This window comes from Mauremys reevesii, linkage group 13 (assembly GCF_016161935.1).
Source record: "Mauremys reevesii isolate NIE-2019 linkage group 13, ASM1616193v1, whole genome shotgun sequence".
Lineage (NCBI taxonomy): Eukaryota > Metazoa > Chordata > Testudines > Geoemydidae > Mauremys > Mauremys reevesii.
The window spans coordinates 43,808,848-43,831,046 of NC_052635.1; the positions used below are offsets into that span (position 1 = coordinate 43,808,848).

Consider the following 22,199-nt stretch of genomic DNA (forward strand, 5'->3'; position numbering starts at 1 on the left):
CAGACTGAATATTTCCATCAGGAGCCCAACCACGGTTCAACTCAAAGACAATCATTGCTAGGAAACAAGAAAATCTGTCCTGGAACCATAGCAACAACTAGTGATGAGCAAATCCCAAAACATTCCAGTGTTCAGTCTGCATAAACACTTCGACATTTCAGTGCTAATCCAACCATCTTTATCCTAGGAATCTAGCTGGCGACTATGAGAAACCACTTACTGGTTAAAGCAGGTGATTGTAAAAAAAATAAAATAAAAAAGTACTAGGAAGATATACAGTTAGTATGTCTCATCCATTCTAGATCAAAGGGCTTCACAGTTTATGCATGTACACAAGGGAGGATCTGAGAGCTAAATAGAGGTTTTTTCTTCTCATGCATCAACTGGGCACTGCAAGCTTAAGGAAGTCCTCATGAACATTTCTGTAACACCATTGTCTTTGAATGTTACCCTGAGGCCTCGTAGATTTTCATACAGCAATTCTGACATTTTAACCAAGTAAGCTAAGGCCCTATCCACATACAAAAGTAGCACCAGTTGAACCAAAATCAGTTTAAAAAACAGTTTAGTTAAACTGGTACAAACCATTGTGCAGAAACCCTTGTATCAGTTTAAGACAGGTTATATTGGTTTGGTTTGTGCTTGGAAATTTACTCATACAATTTAAATCAACATAAAGCAGGTTTAAACTGATATCAGTGTGCCCAGAGAGTGCTTTACAGTAAATTGGTTTAAAAAAAAAACACCTGAAGTTAAACTGGTGCAACCTGCTGTGTAGATCAGCCTAAATTGATTTTCGCTTCTCTTAAATCAATGTGTTTCTACACGAGAAATCGATACTGATTTTATGAATTTGGTCTGGAAAACCCATTTAGTTAAATTGGTGCCATTTCGGTGTATGGATCAGCCCCAAACTGAACTGGTTTAACATTAAATCAGTTTATAATCACACCTTTTGTTAAACCTCAGTATCTTTGAATGTAGACAAGGCAAGTCTGTTCTTGGGTGGAAATGGGGTAAGCTAAAGGGGGGCTAACACAGATGTAAGTAGGGGCATGGTGTGGCCTAGAAAGCCTTTCTTAATGATAACTAACACGGCTGCTACTCTGAAACCTTTCTTAATGATGATGCTCTATATATAATGAAACAACCCTGCTTAACTGCCAGGGCCCAGAGTGAGATTACAGGGCTGGCAGGTAGTAAAAAATAAATCACATTTCATTTGTAAACTGAACACATTTCACCAGGAATCAGAGAGGACACTGCAGACCCATAGTGCCATTTACATGGAGGGAATTTTCACAGAAATTCCACACTTTAATGCCCTGGGGTAAGAAACTTGTTCAAACCAACCTAGTCGTCAAATCCCTCTTTGATCTCCTCTCGTCATTATTTCTGCATTGCATCTGTAAACAGGGAGATCCTTATTTTCTGGAGACAAATCTCAAAACACAAACCTGAACAACACCTGATATGAAGCACAAGGCAGGGCTTTACTGGCACAACAGATATTTTTGAGCTAGGGGCTGTTTTCACCACTTGAGTGCAACTCAGCTGCAGTGGGGACCATTCAACTGCAGATAGAAATCAGCAAACGCACCTGTGACAGGGTATCCCAGACCCTCTGAGGCCCCCTGCTGGAGGCCTCGTGGCCCTGCCACACCCTGCCCCCCGCCCCCCAAAAGAGCAGTGGAGAGAATCCTCCAAGTTGCCTAGAGCTGCTGTGTGGCACACAGCCAATCAGGGCCCAGCAGCCTAGTATAAGAAGAGCTGCAGGGCTAGAGGGAGTTCAGTTCCTTGCTGGAGCTGTAGGAGCTTAGGTGGTGTGTGGCTGGCTCATGGAATTACAGAACCCTGGACAGGGCAGTGCTGCTGGAAGCTGGGGAGAGTGAGAAGGAGCCATGAGCTGGTTGCTGGGACTCCATTAGGACAAGGCCCTGAGGTGAGGTAAGGGCAGGGCTGTCCCTGAGGGGGCCTGGGGCAAATCAGCCTGTATGGCCCCCCCCTTAACATTTCTTATACAGGTGAAATCTGGTTACAGTGAACTTCAAGGGCAACTGCAGGTTAAATATTGATAGCACTCAGCTGTATAATTATAGTGTTATATAATATTCTTTATTATAATTATAATGAAGTTCATATAATTAAAATAACTCACCAATCATGATCAGTATCGTGCCACTTACATTCTGAAATCCACCTTCCTGGACTTCCTTGCAGCAAACTCACTTCTCAGGTGCATATGGTCTCATTACCCTCATTACAGTGGAATTTTTTTAACTGTAATTATACATTCACAGCAGTCAGTGCCCATGTCTCAGGAACCGGGTGGCTCTTGGAGGGCCCATATGTGCCCTAGTGCTGTGGGACCCTAGGACCATCCAGCATGGGGGGGGGAGGCTCTAAGATCTGTTTTCTCTGGGGGGCAGGGAGGGGAGGTGGAAAAGCAGATGGATGGAGGACCCCAGTCCTGGTGGGTGGTGGAGAGAGCAGAATTGTGGGACCCCAGGTCTTGTTACTATGCAGTGGGAGACCCCAAGGTGGAGAGCTGAAAGGCAAGGAGGACCCTGAGACTGGGGTGATAAGGGCTGGCCCTGGCCTGGAGGTGGCATTGGAGGGCCCCACCCAGTGCTGGGAGAGGACAGAGTAAGGGGGAGCTGTGTGGCACTGAGGGGGCCACCAGGGCTGGGTGAGGGATGATGGAGACTACGAGCTGGCCCTCACCTGTGCTGGTGGAGGGTCCTTCCAGAAAAGGGAAGAGTCTCTCTGTGGTGGAAGGACAGGGTCCGCCTGCCCTAGTACTAGTGGTTGGGAGACGCTGGGACCCTGATGCAGCAGGGGACGCTGGGAGCCAGCTGGGGCCAGGTTGCTCGCTGAGCCTGAGCCTGAACCCAGGGGGCTGCAGGCAAGAAAAAGAAATACTCTCCTGGGCTGGTGAGTGTGGGGTGCAGGCCTGACCCCTGCTGCTGGTGCTAGGCCCCCTGCGAGCCCCCTGGGCTACACTGCCCCTCCTACATCCTCCTGAAGCGTGGGGCCCCACAAAGCGTGGGCCCTGGGCCGGTTGCCCCAGTCTGCCCTATGGATGGGCCGGCTCTGGGTAAGGGTGAAGATGGTGCAGGGCTGCAGCCCAGGGAATTAGAGAAGCCGTGTGACATAGTTCAAGGGACGCAGCAGACAGCTGTGATCTACAGGGTCCCTGGGCTGGGACCCAGAGTAGTGAGCAGGCCTGGGTCCCCCAACCTCCTCCCCTATTAGCCACTGGGAGGAAATGGCCTGGACAGTGAGGCCCCCAGCTGGAGAGCTGCAGCCAGAAAGCCCAAGAGGGTAAAGACGTAGTCTCCAGGGAGGAGCCCTGGGACACTGCTCTATCCCAGAGTAGGGACCACCTGAGAGAGAGTGTGCAGGCACACACGCTTGGCCGAGGGGGTGCTCACGAGAGGCGAGTGCACCCCGTTACAGCACCTCTCTTGAGGGGCTCCAGCATTTCAGTCCATGATGGCAACTCCAGGGCTTCTGACCAACAATGAAGCACCATTTTGCATAATTATTTAGAGTCAGGGTGCGGGGGGAGAGAGAGTCACTCTCAGGTGCACCAAATGCAAACTCAAAACACTATTAAAAACTCACGGCTTAACTCCATGCAAAGAGACCTAAATGCAGGAGAGGCCTGGCCTGGTTCGCACGAACCTGAGTTTCTCTGAGGGAAGCCAATTGAGAAAAACAAACAAACCAACCATTCACGCATCTAGAAACAATACCCACAGGGCAAACCACCTTTGCATTCAGCAGAAATCGCTGCATTTAATCTTTTGATGCCTATTGGAGTATGAGAAGGCAAAAGCTCACCTAAGCCCCTGGCTCACGGGGTAGCATGCTGCTACTGGGAACCTGCAGTGTGTTAAAGGTGTCAGTGTAGTTTTTTCCCCATATGATATAAATGCATTTACTGTACAAACACTGCCCCCTACCCTGAGAAGCAGTTGATTTGGTTGGACACAGCTTGCCATTCATAGAGTGGTCCTCCATCTATTTTAAGAGTATAGAGCTGCAGCCACAGAGTTAAGGTTTTTTATCCAAGTGCCAGAGCAGTTTGAGAATGAACAGAAGGGCCACAATCCCATCCTGAAGCTGTGGAGTTTGCTGGGGGCCCAGTGGCAGATATTACGTGGGTCACGTATCAGAGGGGGAGCCATGTTAGTCTGGATCTGTAAAAAGCAACGAGTCCTGTGGCACCTTACAGACTAACATGTGTCTGACGAAGTGGGTATTCATCCACGAAAGCTTATGCTCCAATACATCTGTTAGTCTATAAGGTGCCGCAGGACAGTTTGTTGCTTTTATGTGGGTCACTTCCCCCCCCCCCCAAAGAATCTCACTCCAGAATGTATTCAGATTAAATACATTGAGTAACACACTGCTCTCACCTCCACCTGGTGCACCCTACTGCAAAGCAGGCCCTCGATGCTTCCTCCAGCTCAATGCCAATACTGCTCCAGGCTCAGGATTCTGTAGCAGCAGAAACTGCCTTTGGATTTTGCTGGTGGGTCAGATTAGACTTCAGCATGGAGATTATTTAAATCTCTCTTCCCCACTCCCACCCCTTAGGGCAGTGGGGCTAGGTAGGACTTTGAGCTCCTGAGAGCTCAGGGAATAAGAAACACACTCCAATCCTATTCACTGCCTGAAAGCTTACTGTTTTCAAACAGCACCCACAGAGATGCACACCCCTCTCCCCCATCAACAAGGGAAGACATTCATTGCCCCAGCTGTGGCCTTTGCAATCTTTGCTACAGGCCAAAAGGAGGAAGCATCTGCCAGGAGTGTAGTATGGCTGAGGAACCTGTATTTAAACAGTCAGCACTGACCTAACGGGAACCCAAAAGGAAATCAATTGAGTAAGGAGTCCACTGGGGGTGATGGAAATGTGCTTTCCAATTTGTCACAAAGGTTGCTGAGCTACCGCCCCTGAACATTGTCTGCTGGAATAGACCGTGTTCTTCAGGATCAGCACTATGGGATACGGGGAGGCAAGTATATGCTTGCACATAGCAGTTCTCACAGGTTTATTTCATTCTCAAAGACATTGCTCGCTAAGGAAGTCTCCTTGAGGATCAGCACAGTCCATACGTTCTCTGTAGAACTCTGAAACTCCTTTGAAATGACAGCCATTGACTTCAAAAGCTGTCTTGAAGGACTAACTCAGTAGTGAGGAGAGGGAAATTCAACAAGTCAGAGTAGCCACCACCCTCGTACAACATTCCTGACTCAGCTAGGAGGTTAGTGGTCACACGGACAGGAGAACTGCCACACTTGATCAGACCTGAGGTCCTTGTAGACCAGGATTCAGAAGAAGAACCCTGCAACCGACAGTCAGATAGGAGATAATCGGTCCCCTCATAGATCTCAGCCTGACCATTAATAATCTGATGCTGGTCAAATAAGTGATCCACCCCTTTCTGCATGTTGACATTTATACGTCATAATAACAATCAAGGTCACACAGTGAGTTAGCAGCAGAGCAGGGAATAGATCATTCCTTTTCCAAAAGCAGGGTAGCCCATTTTCTACTTTAACAAGAAAATTGACTCAGATTCTTCCCCTGGCAACAAATGAAGAGGCTAGGGATGCCTACATTGCTTCATAAACAAGCACACAACCTGGGAAAACAAGTTGGTCTAATGAAAGCTATTACCTCCCCTGCCTTGTCTCACTAGCATCTCTCCAGTAAGTCCGATGTCATGGACGTCAACCCTCCAGCTAAGAAATGCAAAACGTCTGTCGCTCGCTCGCTCAGTCTCTCTGAACTGTGCTAGAGGAGGAAGCTGAATAATGGATTAGTAATCAGTCAGGCATTCCCTGGCTTGCTTTCGCTCTCCCTTCTAAAAGACAGTGTAACCCCAGGTTTCCCCACCCTTCCCCCAACCTTCACAGTGATGCTGGCTGGTGCATTAGCAATCATTGCTGTCAGCATAAGGAACAACCTAAGCTGTGATGATGTTACACGAAGAAAACCATCCTTGATTTGTCAAGAGTGGAAGGTTTTACAAATTTGCCATTTAACGGCAATTACAGAAAACACTTGTTTCTCTGTACGGTTAGCATCCGGGTCTCCTAGCATCCTGGGCTGCTAATAAAAGCTGAGAGACACCTAGAATTGTCGGCACAGAAGCAATCTGAAGGCTGTTCCGGGGTGAAGCACAACCCTTTTTCCCTGCAGTTACCATCCCAGGGTTTGCAAGGACCAATTCATGTGCAACATATTCGTGTGCTTTAAAAATCACACCCCGCCCCCCCCCAAGAGCACATTACCCCACCGTGTAGGCAAGCCCCAAGTCTCACTGCAAATCAACAGGATTGAGGCTCCTAAGTCACTCAGGCATTTCTGAAAGTTTTACCCTATGTCTAGTTCTAAATAGTCCAAGCCACGGGGCTGCCCCTACTTCTCCTTTATATTATGGTAGCATCTCAAGGCCCTGCCACGCTAGGGGCTGTACGAACATGGTTCCCACCTCAGAGTTTATAGTCTAGATAGACAAGGGGTATACGGGGAAATAGAGACACGGAGAGAAGTGACTTGACAAGGCTACACAACAGATCAGCGGTAAAGAAGGGAACCGAACGCAGGTTTACTGGATCATAGTCCAGGGCCCTGTCCACTGACCACACTCCTCTCAAGTACTAGGAGACTCTTCTAGACTCTAATAGATGTCACGGTCAGGATATTTTTCTTGCTATTCAGCCTACTGTTTCTTTTTCTTAATTTAATCCCATTAATTCCAATTATTCTCCCCACGTAACACCCTAGTCAATTCCTTTCCCTCTTTGGTATTTGTACCCTTCAAATCTCTGTAGATAGTCATCTAGACTTAAAATATATGAAGCTGCTCTTGCTTATAGGCTATTGGTTCAAACCTACCTTGAGTGACAGCTGGGTGGGACTTCTTGCTAAATGAATGTCTAGTTCCAAATAGACACAAGCCCACAGTGATTTAAACACTTCTGCAACCAGTAGCCTCAGCAAAGGAGCCTAGGATTTCCTTTAACCCAGAGGCCTCGTCTACATTAGGTGGGTTTTGCTGGTACGGTTATACTGTTATTGTTACACTGGCAAAACCCTCTAGTGTGGACAAAGTTGTAGCGTATAAAAGTGCTTATTGTCGGTTCCTTTACCTGGCATAAGGTATCACTGCAGGGCTTTTACTGGCATAGCTATGTTGGTAAAAACTCCCATCCTTCACTTTTCGGTGTTGACCAGGCCAGAATCCAATCAATATGGCGTCACTGGCATGATAAGCCCTACAAGTATAGCAAAGGATCAGAAAGAGGCACATTCCTTGAACAGGTCATAATGGGGCTGCACGCTGCATTTGGGGATTGGTCCACCGTGTCTATTCACCTGCATGGCACACCCATGCCACGTCTACACTAGGAGTGTTCTACCAGCGTAGGTATGCTAGACTGGCAAATCACGCCTAGTAAAGATGCAGCCATGGGCAAAGCTGCATTTTGGACCTCTATAATAAAACCACCACCACCACCCCGGCAGATATCTGTAGTGTAGACATAGCCTCAGGCTCTGCTAGCACAGAGCTGGGTGGGGGGTGAGCAGTGAATGTGTAGACAAGCCTTATCCCCCAGTTCCCTGTCACAGATGGAAGCAGAATAAGAACCAGCAGGAGTCTTGGGCCTGTCTCTTTAAGCTTTGGCTGTCTCCAGCTGGTGAGCCATATTGCAGAGAGATAATAAATCTCTTATCTGCAAATAGCACGTAGCAATTTTTTCTCACCTAATATAATCAATATAGCAGAGTGCCCCTCGCTTTCCAATATTACAGCTTGCTAGACTTGCTTGGGTGCTGAGATGTGGGGAAATGTGAAAGCCAGAAGTGCAAGGAGCTGGTACAGCGTCACTGGAGTTGGTCTAGTCGACTTTACTGCAGAGTCAGTGCAGAGAAACGCTTGGCTTTGTTGAGAATGAAGACATAGGGCCTGGATGAATACATTCCATAGCTATGGCTGGCAGTCTTGTGCGTCCAGGCCCACTGCAATAAAATCAGGGAACGGAAGCACATAATGTGCTGAACCACAGCTAAGCCCTACAGCCTAGTTTATGAATACCTCTTTGATTGTTATTTGTATTTCAGAAGTGCCTAGAGGCTCCACCATGCTGGGAGCTGCACATATACAAAGTAAGAAACAACTCCAACCTCAGAACGCTCACATTCTAAACAACCAACCAGACATAGGATGGGAGTGGAACAAGAGGTCCAAAAGAGGTGAAGTGAACTTGCCCAAGGTCACATGGCGGGTCAGTGGCAGAGAAAAAAACTAAGTCTCCTAATTCCCAGGCAAGTGTCCTATACACTAGACCATGCCAGTTCAACTGAGCATTGAATATGCGCAGTGAGCTATTCCCTAGAGATCCATAAAATGAAAACAAATTGTGTCCACTCAATTTGCATCAGGAATAAATTGTGGTAAGTGAGCAGATGTTACACACGTAGAAAAAGGGCCCAATTCATCTAATAAATTATCTGTTGTCAATTTTTCACTTAGCTCCTCAGGAAAGCTATTTCCTTTTGTCCTAGAACAGTTTAAAAAAAATCTATAAATAGCACAACATGCTCAAATTCAAACCCAGCAAAATGTTGGAGTTTAAAAATAAATATATCCGGACATCCAAAAATAAGCCCACATAAACCACAATTCATCTTTGGAGGATACCTGTGAATGGCCCTGGAAGGATGATGAATATCCAGCGAGGCTTTGATGGATTGCTTTTGAGTATTTCTAATTACCTCTAATTAGACTTACAAAGCTCCCTTGTACACACTTCACTAATTCAGACTTTCTGGTTGTCTTTTTTTTTTTTTCCACCTCCTAAGGCCAGTTCCCAAGATTTCACTCACACACGACTTCCTGTGCCAGCCAGAGAGAATGAGCCTGGAGAAGAGACAAGATAAATTAAAACCAGGGCCAAAAGGAAAAAGGATTTGCCAGTGTCTTGTTCTCATTATTCACTACGGTCCAAACACCTAGGCAAATGTTCGGCCTGAGTAGCTGAGTATCTCCACAGCCGGGTGAGTTGAAAGGAATCCTCTCTGTTATGCTACTGAGCTTGTCTGGAGCTGTCTAACAGAGGAACTCTACATGGGGCTTAAGTCAACCTGCAACTTGAGAGGAGAGCACAATGAGTTGGCCTGCTTGGCAGATGGTCTTTGCCAAGAGCACATGGCATCTGTGCTCTGAGATCTGCACTGGCTGCCTCTTATTCTCAAGTGGACTTTAAGACATCAGTGTTTAACCTATAGAGCCCTCATTGGATTAGGTTCTACTTTGTTAAAAATCTGACTCTCCCCCGTGCAAGACGGCCTCAGGCATGCTCAGCAGGGAAGCCGGGCCTGCACCCCGCCATTTCATAATCAAGAGGGCACTGCCTGCCAAGCATTCTCTGCAAGAGGCCCTCGACTTTGGAACCAACTCCCCTGCCCAGTTAACCTGAAAGCTGTTGTCTTTCAGAGCTCTGCCCAGGCCTCTCTCTTTTCCCATGTTTCTGGGGAGCGAGGGCTTGAAATAAGGGTTGGTGTTTGTGATAACGGGGGGACTTGATTGGGTTTTGATTCTAGCTTTGGTTTAATATTTTCTGGTTTGGGGAAAGGAGCAGGCCGCAGCTTCGGGCTCTTTAATGGGACTCGTTTTAATTGATGGCAAAGATGCCTAGAGCCTAGGATCAGTGCCTTTGGGGGGGAGGAGGAGGAGGGGTAGAACAAAGAGGAATAATGTACCAGCCTAAGTTATATGATGGGGGGCCTTGGAAATTAACAACAGAAGGTCTTCATAATACTGAATGCCTAGTTCCTGCCCATCCCTGGTGCACTGCTGCAGAGTGGTGGTACACACCATGTCAGTGGCTGCACGCACACCCCCCATCTGCCGTCCCCCTCACTTAAATTCTGGTCCCTTGCACAACCAAGCTACACTGATTCTACTGCCAGCTATGCAGGAATGCAGCCAATGGCCAGGTCCTTCTGAGCTGTGCAGGCATCCAGTTGCACTTGTGTGTGTGTACGTTTTAACACGTGCAGTTCTGAAAATCTTGACCATAAGCTATTCCTAGCTGGGCAAGTCTTCAGGTGTGCAGCCTGGATGCCTTTGCCAGTTGCACTACTTTGAACTTCAGCGAGCTCAATGGATACAAAGATGAAACTATAAGCTGATCTCAAATGGCACATTATATCCACTGCAACCAAAGATACCGGCCTAATAATGGGCTATTGATTACTTGCTCAGCAGAGTTCTTGTGAACAGAAGCTCACTCCAAGGATTTGTGTTTCCACCTCCAAGAAGTCAGCAATAAGATGGGGTGTGAAATAGAAACGTAGCTATGATTCGTGCCTGGCCCTGGCACAACCCTGCACATATCTGCATTGTAATCCGTGACCCACACTCCTAAATGAGAGAGAAAAATTAACATTTCAGACAAATCCATGAGAGAACTGCACTTGTGGCTGATTTTGTGGTATGTGGAGGGATGAGTGCTAGTTACTTTTGCCTTTCTAATGCAGCTGATGAGGATTGAGATAGAGAGCAATTATCACACTTGTTTACACTCCAGAGCTAAAATCCAGCAAAAATGAGTGACATAGAAGCAGAATAGAGGAGACACAAACAGTTACGTCACACCCTTCCCTCCTAACGTTTTTAAAGCATGCAGTGCATTAGCTGTGTGATTCCCATTAAAATCAACAGGGGTTGGGCATCTAAAACCATGCAGATTTTGAGCATATTTAACCACTTATGCAAAAGAAAACCAACAAACCCCTGTTCTTTGAATGCATCCGCATACATGGGCACAAACGATTTTGCTCCCTCTGAATTTCATAACACGCAAATTAAACTCTCTGGAAGATGTGCATAAGATAAATATAGAGAAGAGAGCATCTCAGCTAATTAAACTATTGGCAAGGTGAACTGCTGAAAGTTTAATTAGCTGACTTCTGTGCATCTCTCCGGATGTTCCTGCTGCAAGGGGGTTTAATATAAAATCAGCTTGAATTGGATCTGATTTTTTGATATATGGCAATGCAATGAGATGACCAGTCTTCTACCTTTTACTAGGAAAGGCATGTGGTCACAAGCAGCAAAAGAGATAATGTGGTCATTCTGTCAGACCTCGGGGTGGAGGGGAAAATTCTGAGTGTGCATGATTTTACATAACAGATACCAGGTTAAACCCTGGAGCTGGTTTCATCGGTCATCCAGGAACGTTCAGCCGAGTAATCCAAATGCTCATTTAGCTCCAGATTCCAATGCCAGTTTAACGGAGAGCGTGGCTTGTGTGGCGACAATAATGGACTGGTCCATTGGTAATGACCCTAAGTAAAACAAATACACATGAATAAAATAAAACAAAACCCAAACAGATTTTGCTTGGGGCACGTTGAACTTCTCTGGCTCGTGTTACGAGGGAGGTCAGACTAGACGAGGTAAGGGTCCTTTCTTTGCTTAAAAGCTGCGAATCCATGAACAGGGGTGCCAAAGGTTGATTGGTAATAAGAAGCTGAGCAGATAAAATTTCCAGCATTGGCTTCTAATTGCATGTGCTCACTTTTCAGCAAGCACGGGCACTGCTGTGTTAATTTTGATGGAATTAACGGGCCTAAACAGTCAAAGTATTAACATGGCTGTCTCTGTACAATATTAAACAGTTTTAAAAGTACAGTTAAATACCATTCAGCCTGCTAATACCACAGCAAACACACCATTAAAAATCCTTTAAAACCTTTTATTAATGATTCAGAAAAAGAAGGAAATACACTTAGAGCGTTTCGTTTTAAAACTAAGGCTTTCGTTTTAACAATCTCTCTTTAGCTGGAGAGATTCTATAGAAGAACCACGCCCCTGCCTGACAGTCTTGGAGATGGAATTAAAGATGATAATAACTGGCCTTTTGAGAAAAAGAGAAGTAGTTAGTTGAGACTGGCTGCAGCTGTTGTTAAAGTCCAATCCCATTTCCTAGAAGACAAAACATGACAAACACACGCAAGAGGGGAGCGAAAAGAACAAAATGCAGCCTCTGTCTCTGGGGTTGACCCTCACCTGCAGCCTCAGTGCCGGAGAAACACTGGCACAGCACATGGTCTTACCAGCCACTCCAAGACCCGGCAAGCATATGCCAGCATGGGACTGTTTAGGGCATTACTTTTAGCTGCCTCTTTGGTCACAGGCTCACGGCAGTTTTGCAGAATATACAGTCCTGGCCAGACTCTTATTAGACAGAAGGCAAAAGGAAATGGGTAGGAAAAAGAAGGAATAAGGTATGGAAGGCAAAAGGCACATGGTGGCAGAGGCAGGTGACAGCAGGAACCAAAGGCTCACATCCCAGATGGTGTTCAGGATTTAACCGGAGCTAGTGGAGGTGGGGTCCTCTTTTTGGCCTGGAGCAGTCAGGACATCCCATGGGCTCAGGATGACAAAGGCCCAGTGGTGTCCTGCTGAACCCTGGGGTCCCAGGAGATGGTGGGAGAAGCAGCAGCCAGGATGGTGACACTCGCTCTTTCCGATCCACCTGTCTCCCAGCAGGAGTTTCTCCCAGCAGGAGTTGCTCTCAGACAGCTCCACTCTCCCCACAGAGTCTGTTCTTTTAAGGCCTGCAAAACGGAGTGATGGGTGGAATAGTCCATCCCCTCATATTTTGTTCACCAATTAGGCCTAATTTCCGACACACTGATTTTGGCTCATTGATTTCCAGACCCACCCTTCTCCGGTTTATCAAATATGATGTTAGCACAGTCCCTGAGTTAGATCAGTAGGCCCAGTTATCAGAACAGCATGTGGATAAAGCACTGGACTGGGCCTCAGGAGACCTGGATTCTCTTCTCAGCTCTGACACAGACCCACTGTAAAATCTCAGGCAAGTCACATAATCTTTGTGCCTCCGTTCCACCTCTGTGAAATGGGTATACTACTACCTCTCTACAAATGCAGAGTGGGTTGTGAGCACAGATTCACTAATGTTTGCAAGGTGCTCAGGTGCTGTGACATGGGGCCATCTAAGTACCTAGACAGATATGCATATGCAACTGCTTGTGTCTACAAAACTGGGGACTACATGCATTTGGCGCACACCACACTGATGGCCCCTCTCCTGTGCACCTAAAGCAGCTGGGCATTCATCTCCCCAATATGCACATCCCTGGCTACTTCTGCAGGTGCACTCCGTTTGCATATGCAAAGGTGAGCACTCAGCATCAAGAGACCTGCTTGACTGTGGCTGGAAATAGAATTCTCCCAGGGCAAAAACTGGAATTTTATTTTTTAAAGATCTACTCTAGTTCAAAAGGAATTATTTGGGGGATGCTCTCTGGCCTGTGTTATACACAAGGTCAGAGTAGATGATCACGATGGTCCTTTCTGGACTTGGAACCTATGACTCAAAGAGGGAACGTATTGGCTTCAGGGCTGTTTGGTTCCCCCTGGAAAATGGTTGAGATTTTTTTTTCCCTTGAAAAACCAATGCATTATGTGCGAGCAGATGAAAAGCAAAGCAGCTTGCTTCCCCCGCAAGGATGGCCATGCATTGTGTATTTCAGCCCAGTCGGCCGGGGGGATGTATCAGAGTTCATAAGCACCATGCTTTACTAGAGGCTCAATCCTGCAAAGGTGCTAAGCCTGCTCAACTCCCACTGGCTTCCTTGGACCCGGGAGGGTGCTCAGCAATGCGCAGGATCAGACCCTTTCTGCACTAAAGCACATTTAGGGAGGTAAAGCATCTGTGAAGGAGGAGCAACACAGAGAAAAGGGCCTGTGTGACATTGACATCACCGCTAATGGCCTGTAACAATAGGGAACTGCTGCCTGAAGCTTAAGGGACAGAAAATTGCAAACTCATTCCAAACACACACAAAAAGGTCTGCTTTCCGTCCAGCAGGAGCTTCCCCTAATGAAATTTTAAACAAAAGACAGATTAGAGTTTAGCCAGCAGAGAGAAATCCGAGGCAGACACGAAGGACCCCTCAGTGGCCCTCTGCCCCTCATCAGCACATTCAACCTGGCTGACGTTAAGCATGCCCTGGTCATTGACCAAGCATGGGGCCTCACTCTGAGTGCTCGAACGGCAAAGCATAATGTATAGCAAGGTTTGCGGGGTGGGAATTTAGTCGAGACAAAATGAAAAGCCCTTTTCTTAAGCATTCATTTACCAAGCACTAATCTTAATCCTTCTCGGGGTTTGTTATTAGTACTATTAGTCTTAAATCTTGAAACTGACACATTTTAATGGGGTGGAATGAAACGCTTATGAGAATCAATTGAGGAGTGTCTAGAGCTTCAGAGAATGGGAGTAATGAAATGTATTAAAACATATTACAACTATTCATACTTGTCAGTTAGGTTCTTCACTTGCTGTGCAATGAACCTCCCCTTGTATAGGTTTAAATCTTTCTTCCAGAGTGGAATATAAACATTTTCAAAGTTGGGGGTAGGCTCCTAAATCCAGATTTAAGGCTGATGAATAAAAAGGACGTGATTTTTTTTTAAAGTGGAGAAATGCACCAGAAGCTCCTACCAACATCTTTGGCTTCCAGTGACCTTGCCCTGGGGGGCCACATTTCAGCACTCACCTGCAAAAACATTGGCCTAGATTTCCAAGCAGTCTGAGACTCAATCTCCTTGGCTGTAGACACAATTTGGCCCAGATTTACAATAGTACATAGGCGCCTAAGAAGCAGGTAGGTGACTACAGACCTTTGTAAATCTGGCCCTTTGGGCCTCTTCAAAATGGCCCTGTATTTGTGCTAAACTGGCTGCAAGCACAAATGTTCACATACTCGCCCAGCTACCTGCTGGGTTTTCTCCAGTGAGTTCAGGTGCATGTGAAATTGGTAAGATTTACCCCTGCAGGTTCTGGTGGGTGAAAAAAAGTATGTAGTTAAGTGCATTGTGTGCAGCTCAGATTATACCTTGCTTCATCCTCAGAGTCCTTCTGGGCTCACCCAAGTGGAGAGAAGGGGCTGATTGAGGAACCAGAGCTGTCTTTGCCGCCTGTTGTCCACAAGGTGAAGGCGTAGAATGGACATTAACAGCTGGTTCTAGATGTGGTAGAAATGAGGTGGTGAAACCATATCTCGCATGTGGAATGTCTCCCTGCCCTGTGAAACCATTGGAAAGGAGAAGTCCTAGGTCAAAGCGTCTCCCCTTCCCCTTCCGGCGTCTAGAGTAGGCAATATGGTCCAGATCCTCAAAGGTATTTAGGCCCCTAACTCTCATTGTTTTAAATGGGAGTTAAGCACCTAAATACCTTTCAGGGTCTGGTGCTTATGAGCTCCCAAGAGAGATCTGAGGTTGGGCATGTGGGGCAGGGGCGTGGGAAATTAAGGAGAATGAAACTTGAGCAGAGGCTTTGGGAAGAAGAAAGGGAGGGCAGAGACATCCTGTAGGTAGGAGACATGTCAGGGTAGACAAGATAGGAGAGTCAGACAGGAAAACTGAGGTGGTTAGAGATCTGACTTGTTAGCCTTGCACTCTAATGAATGGACTAAAGAAGCAAAACTGACATCTCTGATGAAGCAATCACCATGTGATCCATTACGCTGCTTCAGCACAGAACTGCTAAACTGAAGCTTTTCCGGATCAATGTTTGCACCATAGGCTGAAGGAACCCAAATTCTCTTTCCATCGGTCCTTCACATTAGAGGCTCGCAAGCCCATGTCCCCAGGAGCCACCAGATTCTTCAGCTATGGACAGGCATTGGCTGCATGCTTTGGTTTATCAGCATCATGACATCAAATGATGAGAATATTGTATTTCACCACAACCCCTTACTTCCAGTTACCACAGTTACATCCCCTCAGTATCAGAAACTGTTGCAAAATCTCATCAATAAGACATCCTAGTCTTTTTTTTCATCCTTTTCTTTAACATTTTAGCAGAATGTGGGATGCTCTTACAAATGACAGACTAATAGAAAATGTCACATTTTGAAGAACTGTGTGGTCCTTTGGCGATATGGATAAATATCCTCAATGAACAAGGATGAGAAATCACAAAACAGAGTTCATTTGTGATGTAGGAGGGTAAAATAAACACAGAACAGGATATACATGGAATATATTCATTACAAAAAAATCCCTTTACAATTTCCTCTTGGGGAGAAGAAGCGAGAAAGAAAGAATGACATGTGACAGGTACAGGTCAGGTGACTTAAAGCACTTCTGGAACATCCTCGGATCCTACAGTGATAACGGCTGCATAAGCATTTGAACAAAACAACAAGTTGTTTCAGTTTTATGTAACTTCCACAGTTGCTCAGCCAGTGCTTTACTGTTACTGTGGTGAAAGCGGGGGAAGCAATTTATGGTTTATTCAGAATGCAAATAGAAAAATAGCTCAAGGATGATCATTTTCTTAAAAGTCCAAGTTGTGAAAAAATGAAAATCACATCAGCATAACATTTTCTCCAGGATGAGACATGAAAGCTAGCACAGGAAATAGGTTAAATAAACATAACTTAGTGTAGTCTGAAATATTATGCTTTCATTCCCCAAGGTTTTCTAGCAGGCTGTAGGAAATCTTTGAAGCACGTCTCTAAAAAATGACACAGGCTGTTTTCACTCATTTAGTAGAACTTGCAGTGCCCATGCAATGGGGAACAGCGAGAGGAAACTTCAAAGGGAACAGAATGGGAGAGGAGAAGGAAATTATGGAACCACAGTTCCAAAATCCAATGAAAATAACAAGCTGCACTCACAAGCCTCCTGCATTTGCTCATGCAGATCAGGTAACTGTGCGCCCAGAAAGATATTTGTACATGCACTACCTTGATTTGTATTGGGATTTTAAATTTGGCCTCATTAATCTGACCGCTGATCCAGGATACTGACAAAGAGACACACCAAATCTAACAGTGTAATCCTACATCCTGGTGGCTGACGCTCAGATTTAGCCAATTGGTTATGATCTCAACCATGCTAACCTCAGGGGCTTAGGAGTTACTTTTTACGTGAGGAGGGGAACGTGGAGATAAATGGTGAATTCACTCAGAATCAGGGGCCAAAATTTTAAGCAAGTTCGACATTCTGTCACATGAGTGGATGCCATGTACCATGTGTGTGTAAAGAACTAAGTAGGTGCAGTTTACACCCATGTTCATAGTAATTGCTTTCCAGGGGCAAATTAAGTGGGCTGCAGGTTTCTGCGGGGAGGCTGTTGTGTATGACACTCAGTCAAACAAGGCAGTTTCTATACCACAGATACACCCTACGTGTACTGGCAGTTCACTATATAAGACGAGTGCAGATACATTAGTGCCAAAGGCTTACTCGTTGTAATAATTCAATAGTTAGATTATGATAGGTGCCAACGGGGGCCTTGTAACATCTTTCTTGTATTTTTATATTCCTCAAAGTGAAGCAGAAAATGATTCTGAAGTTCAGTTTGCCCTCGGCCATATTGATTAAAAAAAATCATTTCCCTGATCTCCTGGTTTCTAGTACCAGTTTGTGGCTACCAGTTTGACATTTGGTAGCACAGTCAGCCTGTGTTTTAAATATCTGGATGTTGGAAGGCACAGTAGCTTGTTAATGAGATGCTTCTCAATCTGGATCTATAACAATTTATAGCTTGCTTTGCTTTTTTATTTGTTCTTCAGAGTAAGCAGCAGACTGTCTTTTGGGTCTAGTATTTTGAGATAACATTCATTTCCAAACAAGGCTGTTTGTAGTTTAGGTCTAGATATTCATGCTGGTGAGATCATAGGCCAAACCCAGCACCATTTCTCTGAATGCAATGCCTCACCTTAGGGATTTGAATTAACCGGGATTCAGATCTGGACTACTCCAGTGTTGGATTATCAAAACAAAGTCTACCCCGCTATATGATATCTCCCCTCCTCCAAGCAGATTTTGGGGCCTTGCATGTCAGCTTTCCAGTGGAGGAGAAACCAATAACCTGGAGATTGGGGATTTTCTTAGTGTAACTTGTTTTATGTACACACATACACCAGTCATTGGCCAGAGGCGCTGACAAACAGCTCTTCCAATAACTTCAGCCCTAATGCAGAGGCCCCAGGATGCAACTCTACTCCAGGAGTTGACTAGTCAGGGAGGTTAAAGTGCAGCAAAGTTTCTCCCGCCTTGGCGGCAACTTTCCCCCACTTCCCCAAAACTAATGACAATAAAGCATTTTTTCAAAGCCTGAACAGTGCTCAGGAATGTGTGGAACAAGCGCCGTCTGGTGACCCCTACTGCAACAATACTTCTGCCTCTCTATTTGCAGCCATGTAGAAGAAATGCCATGTAGAAATGGAGTGGAGCTTCAAGGCCAAAATCTGCTTTCAATCACATTGGTGTCTGTCTGGTAACTCTGTTAAAATGGGTGGCATTACTTTGGATTGACACTGGTGTAACTGAGCAGAGTTGGGCACTCACTGCCTTTGGACCTACGAAGCCTTGTGCCTATAAATCCTTATTTAAAAAAAAACAAACTTAAATTGAGACTTCTGCTTGCTAGTAATTGGAAGTTAGAGACTGATTCTGTATTAATTACACAGCAAGCAATCATTATATGCTCAGAAATAGCTCAGACAGAGGGGGTTTTTTTCTCCAATAGATTCTAAAGCTAGAAGAGACCATTATAATAATTTAGCCTGACCTTCTGTAAAACACAGGCCATAAGAATTCAGCAGAAAGCATTCAAAATACATGGCAGCATTTTCATCCAAGAGCTCCGCACTTACGTATGCACAAAATATTGCACACATTCTTTAAACTCTCATACTTGCATTTGCTGCAGGGAATTTGGCAGCTGCTAGCGTGACTGGGTATTGGCTTAGGGTCCCCTCCAGAGTTAAAATCATGAGTCTCTACAGCTTGAGCTGAAGAGCCAGGCTCTAGCTGGGAACTGTAACACACACACATCCTCTGTGGAACAGGCACAGCGGGAGACCAGTTCCACAAGCACTTGCATCCACACAGGTGTCAGATTATTTAAAGATGCAGGTGCAATTGTTAGACCATGTGTATGCTGAGCAGAGGCTATGAAGAGGCTTGGCTGACAACTGACCGCACCATCTTATGTTTTAAGGAGTTTATTTTTTGACTTATTATTGGTTATTTTGCATTATGTTGGCGCCTACAGGCAAACTGAAATCATAGCCACTTGGCACTAGGTGCTGTACATACAGTAACAGTTTAGAGTCATAGATTATAAAGCCAGAAGGGACCAATGTGATCATCTAGTTTGACCTTCTGCAGAACACGGGCTGCCACAGGACTTCCCTGAATTAATTATGTTTGAACTAGAGCAGATCTTTTAGAAAAACATCCAGTCTTGGATTAAAAATTGTCAGTGATGGAGAATCCACCACAACCCTCGATAAATTGTTCCAGTGATTAATTACCCTTGCTGTTAAAAATGTACACCTTATTTCCAGGCTGAATTTGTCTAGCTTGAGTTTACAGTAATTGGATCTTTTTAAACCGTTTGTCAGCTACAGTGAAGAGCCCTCACATTTCTGTTCTCCCAGACTGTGAAGTAAGTATTATTAGCCCCACTTTTCAGGTGGAATAACAGACACAGAGTGGTTAATAACTTGCCCAAGGCCACAAAGAGAATCAGTAGCAGAGTTAGGATAAGACTTCAGGGCTTCCTGGCTTCCAGTCACTCTCAACTGAGCCTTGGAAGAGACTTCAGTCTAACATCTCATTTGAAAAATGGATCCCAAAACAAGTTAAAAGAGGGGGGAGGAGGAGGGAGAAAAGAGAGAGACTATACTGTTGTTTGAACCCCTTTCCAAAGATCGGGGCTTAATCAATAGATTTAAGTGAAAGGTCTGACGGCTTCTTGATGGCTCTGTGTGATGTTTATCTGAAAAGCTGGGAGGGCTGCCGTTGCCAGTTGGATGTCATTCGTCAGCCAGCATCCCGGGTGCAGGTGTAAAGTGAAGATAACCTCCATCTTTTGCTTCGCTCCTTTTCTCCCAAAAAAGTCTCAACAAATGATGTAGATAAAATAAAAACATGTAATGTGCACTGTCCTTCTGTGCCAGGGTAGATTTTGGAACACCCCCAGGGAAATATACATAGGCGAGTACAAAGGCATCATCCATCAGCAGCATGCTTATTGTGAGATCTTCAGAGCTATTGTTGCTGCAGTCTGGGCATTAAACTGTGTTACCGTTGTCTAGCTGTTTGCTGTGAATTAGGAAGCAATAAGATTGGCTGTACAGCCAGAAGGAACCCACAATAGGGGTGATAGCCTCAAAAGACCTCAGCACATTAGGTGCTGAAGTCTTTGGAAAATCTGGTCCCAGTTGCTGGTACTAAGCACCTGAAAATTTGACCCTGAGTTCCTCAGAAATTCTACCCCCCTGAATTTCAGTCAATGACCAATGCAAGATTTAGGTGGATCAGTTGATCTTTTCTGAAGGGGACTTCCAATACTGGAAACACCGGGGGTTAGTGCAGTATGGACAGGACACCTCCTCCCACGCAATAAATAATATAAACAGGCTCGAACCCTTCTCCACCCAGGTTTGGGTGGACATGGGCTTCATGTTCCTGGTGAAATTCCACCACCACGATTACATTGTCTCGAGCTTTTGTGCATAATCAGCAAAATAAATGTTTATTAAAAACGACTTCTTTTGAGGACTAAGAGCTGTGCAATACTGAGACGAACAACGGACTCTAAATGGAACGTGACCCAGCTCTCAACAGGTGACATCTGCCCTCTCAGAATTCTAAGGCCACGGAGTGGGTTGTGGTCCACAGGTGCTCAGATGTGGCAGTGCTGCAGGTCCTGTACACATATAGGCTACGTCTACACAGCAGCTAGGAGGTGAGATTCCCAGCTCAGGATGGGAATCAGGCAGCGGCTTGGGCTCGCCACCTGACTACATACCCAGGGTCCTCCTGAGCAGGTTTATACTCTGGCAGCTAGGCTGAGCCACAGTTACACTGCTATTTTTAGCATGCTGGCTCAATCAAAGCTAGCGCTGGTATGTCTGTCTGAGCTGGGAACCACACCTCCCAGCTGCACTGTGGGCGTACTCAGAGAGAGAGAAGGGGACCAGCAGGGGAGGGTTTACAAATGTCATAGCTGTGTGAACCACCTCAACTCATTTTCACAGCATGACGTAAATCTCAAACCCGGGCTGTGTCTGAATGAATAATTTAAATGCTTGGTACAGCATTCAGACTAAGCCAGATGCAGCCTGAGCAAAGGGAATCCTACCTCCAAATGGAAATAGGGACTGCTGTTTAAGGTGTTGGTATTGACCATAAAGTTCTAAGTGATGTAGGTTCTTCTACCTTGAGATCACCTCTCCCAGTGACCCACTGCCACAGCAGAAATCACCAGGACCCCTTTGGTATCAAACAGATGAGGAGGCTGGCAGGGCATTCTCGGCTACGGGCCCCTTTCCTCTGGACTGTGCTCCTCTGCCCCATCGGTCCCAAACATCCTACATCTGCCAACCTTCCGGGCAAGCTGCAAGGCCCATCTTCTTACAAGGGTTGCAAATATTACCAGGGATGAGGTACAGTGGAAAACAGGCATTTGTGGTTTCCTTTCCATGCTGCCAGTTGATTTAAAATTATTGTGTGTTATGGAGCTGTGATTTCTCTTTTGATTTATTGTGTTTGTTGGTCAGCTGGCACATTCAGAGAGCCACCTGTTTCTTTATCAATCGAAATAATAAAATAATAATCTGCGTTCAGATTCAGTCAGGGAAATATTCATCCACACTCAGCAGAAAGCATGTAAAAGGATCTCTATACTGCCCAGTGTCATGTCTTAAAAATCTCACTGGCAGCAGGGCCTAGTGATTAGCCTTTGGCAGCCTCACATGGGAGATCTCTGTCTGATTCCTTTTCATCTCCTGCTCCTTAAGGTAGAAGTGGCTAGGGGCATTTGAGAAAGGGGAGGAATACCTTATTCTCTTCAGCAGCCAGTCACCCCTCTGTCTGCAAATATAGCATGGCACTGAGGAGTTTTTTATCTGTTCTTCATTTAAAATCCCATATTTTTCCCTTCTTGACAACTGACTCATGTTAAACATCTCACTTGAAGGGAAAAAATGCTCGAGATCATTCAGTAAAGCTGCTTGCCAATGTTTCTTTAGCACGGTCACCTGCAATTGGGACCAGTCTCTCTGGTTAATCACCTGTAATTCTCAGAGAGTCTCTCCTACCCATCAATGC

At 45.6% G+C, this 22,199-nt stretch overlaps 1 long non-coding RNA gene across 3 annotated transcripts; it reads left to right on the forward strand.

The window, feature by feature from the left end:
* Nucleotides 1–1,803: 1,803 nt before the first annotated feature.
* Nucleotides 1,804–12,744, forward strand: LOC120380915. 3 transcript variants are annotated; one of them, XR_005587876.1, is made up of 4 exons: nt 1,804–1,942; nt 8,144–8,295; nt 8,885–9,079; nt 11,871–12,744. It is a non-coding gene; the product is annotated as an uncharacterized LOC120380915 (long non-coding RNA). The 3 variants fall into 3 exon arrangements; XR_005587875.1 differs by lacking the exon at nt 11,871–12,744 and having other exon boundaries at nt 8,885–11,479; XR_005587877.1 differs by lacking the exon at nt 11,871–12,744 and having other exon boundaries at nt 8,144–8,275; nt 8,885–11,479.
* Nucleotides 12,745–22,199: the final 9,455 nt, after the last annotated feature.